Genomic DNA, 11,661 nt, shown 5'->3' on the forward strand with positions numbered 1-11,661 from the left:
GATGAAGTTAATAAAATAAGAATAATAGTTTAAATATTTTTCCCCTTTACCTTATTTGTTTTCTTTGTTTGACTCTGATATCTGTTTACTTATTTAAATTCCGCATCTATTTGAAATAAAATTGTACACAAACCTTTGCACACAACAGTCCCCCTACACCCGGGGGCATGAGGGTATTAAAAATAGGGAGTGGTTGACGTACGGCCGGCCCAAGTTTGGCCTTGGAGCCTGCAAGCCTTGTCAGAAATCACACTCAAGGTGATAACCGGTTACTCTAGCCCGAAATACTGCGACAAACTTTAGAGTTTTTCGGGTGACGGCGACAGAGATACTGGGTCCCTATAATGGGGGCACCTTGGGGGCCTTAAAAACCAGTGAGATTAGAACCGCCCTATACAACGCACTTTTCTTGACAGGGACCACAGACCAAGGATTTGATCATGATCGTTCGTGGGTGTACGTTGATTGAGCATATGTGTGTGCATTTGTTTGTATTATTTTGTTCTAATAAGATGGATTGGAATTTTAAAATAAGCAAACAGATAATAAAAAATAAAAAAATAAAAAAATAAAAATTTTATACCCATTTGTACATTCTTAGGTCAGCATTCCATTAACATCATATAGGCAGTTTCTTTTTAAAAAAAAAATTGAATAAAAGAAATCTCATCTCCATCATGCATCATTCCCCTTTAGATAATAGAAACATGATAAAGATTAAAAAAAAATAACATACATTCTAGATTAGCTCATTAATTTCATTCATTTTATTTTATTAGCTAAGGAGCATTAGGTTGCAGTACGTATAGAAAGTTAAGAAAAGTAAATGCTCTAATATACGACAGTATCTGTGCTATAAAGAAAAGCCCAAATCAATTTAAAAAAAAATACTATAGTTGGGTAAGGCCAAATAAGGTGGTTTCAGTAGCCCGGAACGGGCCGTTCCAAAACTCAGAACGGGCCGTTCCAAAATCGGAACGGGCCGTTCTGAAACCCAGAACGGGCCGTTCCAATATAAGAACGGGCCGTTCCAACGTAACTGAAATCAACTAAATATTTTGGGTGGAACGGGCAGTTCCAATACCAGAACGGGTCGTTCCAAACAAGGCAAATCTGGAACGGGCAGTTCTGGAAAAGGAAATTTTTTGTTACTTTCTACTCTGGAACGGGTCGTTCCGTTTTCAGAACGGGCCGTTCCAGGGTACGAAATTTACACATAATAATTGGGCTAGAATGGGCCGTTCCGAAACCGGAACAGGCCATTCTGGCCCACTGCTGATCCCTATAAATTGAAGTCTTGGGCACAGTTCTCCAGGCAGCCAAAGAAATTTCGAATAGGACTCCTTTGAGCACGAAAATTCTCTATCTCTCTCCCTTCTATTGTATTTCTTGAGATTTGTGTCGCATCTCTATCTTCTCTCTCCCTCCTATTGTATTTCTTGAGATCTGTGAGGCATATTGTAGTGTGAAAGGTCGCCACAAAGCACCTTCTCCATATTTGAAGATTCAATAAAGCTCGTTCAAGAGGTATTTCAGTCAATCTTTTTCTCGCTCTTTTATTATTCATCTTTATCTCTTTTTTTGTTATAACAAACTTCATAATGTAGATATTTTAGGGTTAATCATTTAATTTATATTTTAAATATGTAACTAAATATTAATAAAGGGGATTCAATATTTAATTTATTAATTTTTATCATATTAACTTCATCATAGGGTACCGATTGAGGGTGTTGTAGGGGTGCTTAATACCTTCCCTACACGTAACGGACCCCCGAACCCAATTCTGGTTATCAAGGCCATTATTGGATCTTTAAAAACCTTTTCTTTTTCCAATGTTTTGAGTAAAATATTGGTGGCGACTCCATGAACCTATTTTCAAAACCATTGATTAAGGATTAGTTTGGTGTCCGGGCATTCCTTAATTAATGAGACTTTTAAAAGGATGTCTAAACCATAGGTCGCAAGATCGGAAATTTTCGGGTTGCGACAGATGGCGACTCCACTGGGGACGTTTTAAGAGGGTCAGGCCCAAATAAATGATGAAGTTAATAAAATAAGAATAATAATTTAAATATTTTTCCCCTTTACCTTATTTGTTTTAAAAAAAATTGAATAAAAGAAATCTCATCTCCATCATGCATCATTCCTCTTTAGATAATAGAAACATGATAAAGATTAAAAAAAAATAACATGCATTCTAGATTAGCTCATTAATTTCATTCATTTTGTTTTATTAGCTAAGGAGCATTAGGTTGCAGTACGTATAGAAAGTTAAGAAAAGTGAATGCTCTAATATACGACAGTATCTGCGCTATAAAGAAAAGCCCAAATCAATTTTAAAAAAAAAATACTATAGTTGGGCCCTTGCTTTGATATGTTTGTTGAAGTAAGTCTTCTTATAATCTAATAAAGATTCTCGCTTAATACTGTCGAAATTTATTTGAGCATTCACAAATAAAAATCAATGAGACTGATATTTATTTTTCTCAACTTTCTCTACATTCTGCATTACATTCATTCAGCACAAATCCCCCCTTTGTAAAAAAATAAATAAGAATAAAAAGGGAAATTAACCTATGTGCATTAGTCGAAAGTGTTGGGACATAAGCCATATGCATAAAGAGTTTTCAAGACGCCACTTCCTGCCTAAAGAAGATAAAGCCGTGTCGTACAACTGTGAAATCCAAGCAGAATAGGAGAAACGACTATAAATGAATGGATCCACATTCTTAATGAGTTGCAAGCTAATAAAGAGAATCTGAGGAGGACTAAGGCAAAGTGAATAGAGCTTTCTCGAAAATTGATTTCAACAAGAGAGAAACATTGCTTGTTAAGAAGTTGCTAGAATGAAAACTCGCAAAGGGCGTTCTAGGCAAAAAAATAAAAATAAATAAAAAACAAAAATTAAGAAGCAATGTTTGTTCGAGCTGAAAATTGAGAGACAGCATGTTCCTCTTGAGAAGCAAGACTCCATGGAAAGCTCTATCATCGCTTCTACTCATTCCTACTTCTTAGGAAATGCTCAAGATATGGGTTGACAACACCTTCACAAGAGAAGAAGCCAAAGGACCTCCTTCTACACGAGAACTTCTGAATCGCCACATCCGAGCAAGTGTAGGACTAGCCCTACAGTCAGACAACCTAGGCCTCTCTGAGGGGCAACCTCCCTCTACTTCTTTGTGTACGAATCACGAACTTGGGGCATGCCCGGGCCCTAAAGCTACATTAAATGGGCACGTGTAAATTGAAAATTCTATTTTATTGCCATACACTTTTCTACTTCATTTCTCTTCTCCCTTTTATCTACTCTAAGCCTCGTCAACAAACCTTAAATGAACAAGTACATTTGAAATAAGGCGTCATTAGAAACAATGGCTTAAAACACAATAAAAAAAAAACACATAAAGATCAATCAAATTGGGCATGACTTGTGGATAAAAGTCCGAATGAAATCAATGCAAGGGGCATCCCCCTTTCATGAAGGAATGAAAGATGATCACAAATGCTGCAAAGACAAAAGCCTGGCAGGAAACCCACTAAGGGGGCTGCGCAAAAATTAGGACAAGGTCCGCTAGGAGACCCACAAACAAAAAGGGTAGCCTAGGCAAAAGTGAGGATCAAAGAAAAAATGTCCGCTAGGGAACACATCTCAAGTAACCTAGGCAAAAGTTAGGACAAAGCAGCATCCCGAGCTGAAAACCAAAAGGGGGCTCTAGAAGATCATTTAATCAATATGCAATCACAAGTCATCGCTTAACTTTGAAGGAAATAATAAGCTAAACGCAGAAAATGATTTCCTCACTTTGAATGTGCTTGTTCATCAGCCTAAACCACTAGCCTACCTCGGCCAGCCATTCTTCTATAAACCATTTTTGAAAAAAATCCTTTCTAACAAAACTTTTACAAAAAATATATGTATATATCCCATTCGTCTTGACCTACATGGCATTAAGATAAATTTGAAAGATACACGGAATATGCACAGTGAATACTCACAAGGAAAAGATGGAGGTGTCCTAGAACAGAGTCTAGGTACACCTAATCTAAGGGCTAATATATCATATTCGGTACAAGCGAGAAGGCCGAACTACACAAACCTCAAGTTCAAAAAAGCAGCGCTAAATCCGACACGGCTAAAAGCTAACAATCCATGTCATTGATCAATGCGCATAGATTAATTTCTTGAAAGTAAAATCAATCTGCATTTAAGCATTAGCATAGAGTCATCATTGCATAGCATGCATAGGGCACAAGCGTGCACAAAAGGGTATAACTTCATTTTATAAATAAAAATAAATAAATAAATAAATAAATAATATAATAAACAAATCCAATCCATTCTTGTCTTGCATTTTCATGTGCATCCATGCATCCATACTTACCATGGGGCATCCACAACCATCCATCAACAATCAACAATTAATCATCCATGAATCAAAAGGACTCCACAAGCAAGCGCCTGGAGAGGCATCACAATACTTACACAACAGGGGCAACACCAGAATTCCCGTCACCCATCCACTTTGCCCACCAACACAGGGGCACATCAAACATCTCCTGCCCATCCACCTAGGGGCAGTCTTTCATCCCACAACACCAACAAGAAAAGCCAAAAAGGAAACACAAATTCCAATTGACAACATCTGAACAAAAGACAAAAGCAGCCCAAATTAGAGGCATCACGACACACCTCCTGCCCAACATCCTTGGGGAAATATCTACCAAAATCCAAGCAAACCAATGAGGGCACCGACAGTTTCCTCAAAATACAACAAAGGTCTGGAGAGACTGTACTCGCATCACAACCGGTATACGATAAAGCCATGAGGGAAAGGTCTGGAGAGACTATACTCAAATCCCAATCTGGTATACGACAAAGCCGTGAGGGAAAGGTCTGGAGAGACTATACTCACATCCCAATCCAGTATACGACAAAGCCGTGAGGGAAAGGTCTGGAGAGACTGTACTCGCATCCCAATCTGGTATACGACAAAGCCGTTAGGGAAAGGTCTGGAGAGAGTGTACTCGCATCCCAATCCGGTATACGACAAAGTCGTGAGGGAAAGGTCTGGAGAGACTGTACTCGCATCCCAATCCGGTATACGACAAAGCCGTGAGGGAAAGGTCTGGAGAGACTGTACTCGCATCCCAATCCGGTATACGATAAAGCCGTGAGGGAAAGGTCTGGAGAGACTGTACTCACATCCCAATTCAGTATACGACAAAGCCATGAGGGAAAGGTCTAGAGAGACTGTACTCGCATCCCAATATGGTATACGACAAAGCCGTGAGGGGAAGGTTTGGAGAGACTGTACTCACATCCCAATCCGGTATACGACAAAGCCGTGAGGGAAAGGTCTGGAGAGACTGTAGTCATCTCCCAATTCGGTATACGACAAAGCCGTGAAGGAAGTTGAGCTACGAAAAGACTCACTCTTCAACAAGCTACAAATAAAAGAATGCACTATCACAAGAGACACAATGAAGCATCTACTTGAAGATCGAAGATCAGGTGTACAGTTTGTTAGCCTTGTTACCCAATAGAGTATGCAACCAACACTCAACTACTCTAAAGGGCGAGGACACGAGCGAATACACCTATCCAAGAGAAGGAACGTAGAAGCGCCAACACCAAAGAGACGAGGAGGAGACCCGGACGAAATGTCTACGTCTTTACTTGCCTTTGGAAAAGCAACACATAGCTACTCCAAAAGACAAGTAAAGAGGGGCAGCTGTAGACACCCAATTTTGTCCGGGGGGCACACAAACAAAGAAATGGACCTCCATTACGACGGGAAGGGGCTTCCGATGTAGGAAAACAACAAGACAAGACATCAGAAAGCCTAAATGCCAAATAAGGTGATTTCAGTAGCCCGGAATGGGCCGTTCCAAAACTCAGAACGGGTCGTTCCAAAATCGGAACGGGCCGTTCTGAAACCCGGAACGGGCCGATCCAATATAAGAACGGGCCGTTCCAACGTAACTGAAATCAACTAAATATTTTGGGTGGAACGGGCAGTTCCAATACCAGAACGGGTCGTTCCAAACAAGGCAAATCTGGAACGGGCAGTTCTGGAAAAGGAAAATTTTTGTTACTTTCTACTCTGGAACGGGTCGTTCCGTTTTCAGAACGGGCCGTTCCAGGTTACGAAATTTACACATAATAATTGGGCCAGAACGGGCCGTTCCGAAACCGGAACAGGCCATTCTGGCCCACTACTGATCCCTATAAATTGAAGTCTTGGGCACAGTTCTCCAGGCGGCCAAAGAAATTTCGAATAAGACTCCTTTGAGCACGAAAATTCTCTATCTCTCTCCCTTCTATTGTATTTCTTGAGATTTGTGTCGCATCTCTATCTTCTCTCTCCCTCCTATTGTATTTCTTGAGATCTGTGAGGCATATTGTAGTGTGAAAGGTCGCCACAAAGCACCTTCTCCATATTTGAAGATTCAATAAAGCTAGTTCAAGAGGTATTTCAGTCAATCTTTTTCTCTCTCTTTTATTATTCATCTTTATCTCTTTTTTTGTTATAACAAACTTCATAATGTAGATATTTTAGGTTTAATCATTTAATTTATATTTTAAATATGTAAATAAATATTATTAAAGGGGATTTAATATTTAATTTATTAATTTTTATCATATTAACTTCATCATAGGGTACCGATTAAGGGTGTTGTAGGGGTACTTAATACCTTCCCTACACGTAACCGACCCCCGAACCCAATTCTGGTTATCAAGGCCATTATTGGATCTTTAAAAACCTTTTCTTTTTCCAATGTTTTGAGTAAAATATTGGTGGCGACTCCATGAACCTATTTTCAAAACCATTGATTAAGGATTAGTCTGGTGTCCGGGCATTCCTTAATTAATGAGACTTTTAAAAGGATGTCTAAACCATAGGTCGCAAGATCGGAAATTTTCGGGTTGCGACAGATGGCGACTCCACTGGGGACGTTTTAAGAGGGTCAGGCCCAAATAAATGAGGGAAAGGTCTAGAGAGACTATACTCAAATCCCAATCCGGTATACGACAAAGCCATGAGGGAAAGGTCTGGAGAGACTATACTCACATCCCAATCCGGTATACGACAAAGTCGTGAGGGAAAGGTCTGGAGAGACTATACTCGCATCCCAATCCGGTATACGACAAAGCCGTGAGGGAAAGGTCTGGAGAGACTGTACTCGCATCCCAATCCGGTATACGACAAAGCCGTGAGGGAAAGGTCTGGAGGTATACGACAAAGCCGTGAGGGAAAGGTCTGGAGAGACTATACTAGCATCCCAATCCGGTATATGACAAAGCCGTGAGGGAAAGGTCTGGAGAGACTGTACTCGCATCCCAATCCGGTATACGACAAAGCCGTGAGGGAAAGGTCTGGAGAGACTGTACTCACATCCCAATTCAGTATACGACAAAGCCGTGAGGGAAAGGTCTGGAGAGACTGTACTCACATCCCAATCTGGTATACGACAAAGCCGTGAGGGAAAGGTCTGGAGAGACTGTACTCACATCCCAATCCGGTATACGACAAAGCCGTGAGGGAAAGGTCTGGAGAGACTGTAGTCATCTCCCAATCCGGTATACGACAAAGCCGTTAAGGAAGCTGAGCTACGAGAAGACTCCCTCTTCAAAAAGCTACAAATAAAAGAACGCACTATCACAAGAGACACAACGGAGCATCTACTTGAAGATCGAAGATCAGGTGTACAGTTTGTTAGCCTTGTTACCCAATAGAGTATGCAACCAACACTCAACTACTCTAAAGGGCGAGGACACGAGCGAATACACCTATCCAAGAGAAGGAACGTAGAAGCGCCAACACCAAAGAGACGAGGAGGAGACCCGGACGAAATTGCTACGTCTTTACTTGCCTTTGGAAAAGCAACACATAGCTACTCCAAAGGACAAGTAAAGAGGGGCAGCTGTAGACACCCAATTTCGTCCGGGGGGCACACAAACAAAGAAATGGACCTCCATTACGAAGGGAAGGGGCTTCCGAAGTAGGCAAACAACAAGACAAGACATCAGAAGGCCTAAAGGCCTGTCGCCACCCGCCGAAACGGACCTTGGCATTCGCGACGATGGTCGGACTCTTTTTAAAGTTTTGAAAAGTGGTGGATTGTTAGCACGACTTATTCTCAAACTGAGATCTCATCGAACTAACAATTTTATTAAATGATTCACCAATCCATGTTAATCTCAAGCGAGACCCTCCATGGATTAGTGGTTTTCGCAAAAGGTAGGGTTCTTGGAGTCGCCACCAATATTTTACTCAAAACATTGGAAAAAGATTTAAGGCAATTGATTTTATAAATCAACTTTGGCCATTACAACCAGAGTTGGGTAAGGGAGTCGGTTACGTGCGGGGAAGGTGTTAGCACCCCACAACGCCCCTTTCGGGTTCCCTATGACGGATTATTTCATAAATAACAGTGTAAAATTACTAAATTACCCCTATTTATTATAAGCGATTATATATTAAATATCTACATGATGACGAATTTAAATATGCAACAATCAGAAAGCGGTAAAAGAAGGGATTTTTAGAGAAGAAACCTCTTGAAGCGTGCTTTTTATATATCAATGAAGTTTAGGAGGCTTTTTGGCGCTCCCTCCCTCTACAAGCTCGCTCGCTCCTTCCTAAAAAATAATTTTTGACTATGGAAATCCAAAAGATTTCCCTTCGACTAAGTTCGAGACTCAAGCAAATGGCTCGTGACTCAAGAACTTCGTCGGATTGACTCTCAGAGCGATTTCTAGGGCAGAACACTGCTCAAAAACCCCAGAATACTCAAGGAGAGAGTCAAAACTGTGTGAAAAAGTGTGGAATGACGTCCAAATGACGTCCTATTTATAGGGATGAGGCGCAGTACGGCCCCTGGGTTCAATACGGCCCGTATTGAGTTTTTGTACTTCAATACGGCCGTATTGAATTCAGTACGGCCGTATTGAAATACAGAAACTTCAATACGGCCGTATTGGTTTCAGTATGGCCGTATTGTAGTACAAAATGTGCAGTACGGCCGTACTGAACTCCAAGGAGGCCGTATTGAGCTCCAAACCTCTCACTTTCTTATTTTTGGCTACTCTAAGACCTCTAAACCTACAGATAGTCATCCTATGGTCTTCTGGGAGTCCTTCTGGCTGACTTTCCTTTGATCTTTGAGAGTCTTCGAGTCTTATTTCCGACCCGGACAATTTTAGGGGTCTACAGCTGCCCCCCCTTTACTTAGTCGGACGGCCTTTTGGTGTACCGGCTGACAAGTAAAGGAGTTGACCCAATTGTCCGGGTGATGTGCCATCCTTCTGACTTGTAGCGTCTTCCGGTGGAAAATTGTTGAGTAGCCTCTCCAGGTTGAGTATTAGTCGTCGCCTCTCCAGGCTCATGCATACCTCAATGTTTCTGACAACCTCGGTAGCTGAGTACCGCCTCTCCAGGCCCTGCCTCTCAACATTCGGCAGTTGAGTATCGCCTCTCCAGGCCCTGCCTCTCAACATGAGTCAGTTGAGTATCGCCTCTCCAGGCCCTGCCTCTCAACATGAGGCAGTTGAGTATCGCCTCTCCAGGCCCTGCCTCTCAACATGAGGCAGTTGAGTATCGCCTCTCCAGGCCCTGCCTCTCAACATGAGGCAGTTGAGTATCGCCTCTCCAGGCCCTGCCTCTCAACATGAGGCAGTTGAGTTTTCCCTCTCCAGGGTTTTGCCTCTCAACATGGGCAGCTAAGTTTGCCCTCTCCAGGGTTTTGCCTCTCAACATGGGCAGCTGAGTTTACCCTCTCCAGGGTTTTGCCTCTCAACATGGGCAGCTGAGTTTGCCCTCTCCAGGGTTTTGCCTCTCAACATGGGCAGCTGAGTTTGCCCTCTCCAGGGTTTTGAGATAAGTTTGTCTCCACAGTCCACAATGCTGCTTCGACGGTTTGTTTTTCTGATTTTGTGCCGCTGAGGGCTGGATAACGCAGGGATCCGTCTAGGGGATGTGCAGTCATTCATAGGTTTTTGTGCCCCAACTTGCATTGCTTAGTTGGTACCCATGGGGAATTTCTGACTCCTTGGGGTGTAGACACAGATGCTCTCTCTCTGAGTTGAGCGATGCCTTATGTTTGGCTGACGTCCTTTTGACGTAAGTGGAGTATCCCGGTTGTCCTTATTCGGGTGTCTCTTTTGATTTTTTCAATTTTGTTGCCTCTGTGTAGGCTGTTATCCACTGGGGGATTCTGTCATTCAATTCTTGACTGGCCTCTTCTGTTAGGCAAATCATCTTGATGTTCGGTGTTTGGCTGGATGCCGAATTCCGCTTGGGGAATATTTATTGATATATTTTTTTATTTTTCTCCTTTTGTAGGGGTGCCTCTTGAGTAGGCGACTGGGGATTTGGGGATCTTATGTATCCCAGAGTATTATTTAGGAAGCCTCTGCAGGCTTAGCCTCACTCAGCGCTTGAGTTAGAGAGCTATCTTCCACTGAGGAAGTTTCAAGTCCTTTGACTGAATATTTTGCTTGGATGATCGCGCTTCCATTGGGGATTTTGACGATCTTGCTTTGATAGCTCTCGCTGGGGATTTGTTCCATTAGCTTAAGCTGAGGTTTCTCTGGGGAGTATTATTTCTGCGAGCCTCTCCAGGCTCAGTTATTCTGAGAGAGTATTATTTCGGCGAGCCTCTCCAGGCTCAATTATTCTAAGAGGGAGTATTGTTTCGGCAAGCCTCTCCAGGCTCAATTATTCTGTGAGAGTATTATTTCGGCGAGCCTCTCCAGGCTCAGTTATTCTGAGAGAGTATTATTTCAGCAAGCCTCTCCAGGCTCAGTTATTCTGTACAAACTGAGGAGTATTGTTTGTATCCTTGCCTTTTTTCGTTTTCGGCTTTTGTTGACTGCTGTCATACACAAGCAATTTTCTATTTTTTCTATTTTATGCAATTGCCTCGTGGTAAGGTCTTTAAATGTGCAACTAATGTGTGTGATGCACGCGATGCAAGTTTTTATTTTTGTTCTTTTATTTAGAAAAGTGAATGGCTCTCCCTATCCTCTTCTTCTTTTAGAGGGACTTCTGTTATTAACGCGAGGGAGTATTTTCGTGAGCCTTTTAATGCAGGAGATTACTGATTTTTATAGGAACCCCTCCAATTTTCTTTATTTGACCGATTATTAACAGAGTTTCGTACAATTTTTGAATCATCAATTTAAAGGCATAATCACATGGTCAAGAGAGAAAAGAAACAAATGGATATTTTATTGATATTCAAATGTTTTTTTTTTTTTTTACAGAAAGATCTACAAAGGGATTTTCTGAAGAATGGCTGGCCAAGGTAGGCTATACATTTTTGGCTTAAACAATTATATCTGTAATTGTCGCTCTTCCCGTTCCCCTAATCGCTTCGGGTGAGATTCCTGAGCCAGGAGTGTAGATGCTGCAAGACGCTTGCTTCTAGAAGATAATCACTTGAACCGCCTTTCGGTTTTCGATTCAAGTGACCGTTGCTTGCTTTGCTTTTACATCTTATTCTTTTGCCCCTAACTTTTGCCTAGGACGTATCCTAGCGGGGATAATTTTGCCTTTGTTTTGCCTAGTACCCTTGTACTGGCGGGCTTTTTGTTTTGCCCTAACTTTTGCCTAGGATGCCCTTTTTCGGGTTTTCATCCTAGCGGGCTTATGC

This window comes from Cajanus cajan, chromosome 2 (assembly GCF_000230855.2).
Source record: "Cajanus cajan strain Asha chromosome 2, NIPB_CcT2T_4, whole genome shotgun sequence".
Taxonomy (NCBI): Eukaryota; Viridiplantae; Streptophyta; class Magnoliopsida; order Fabales; family Fabaceae; genus Cajanus; species Cajanus cajan.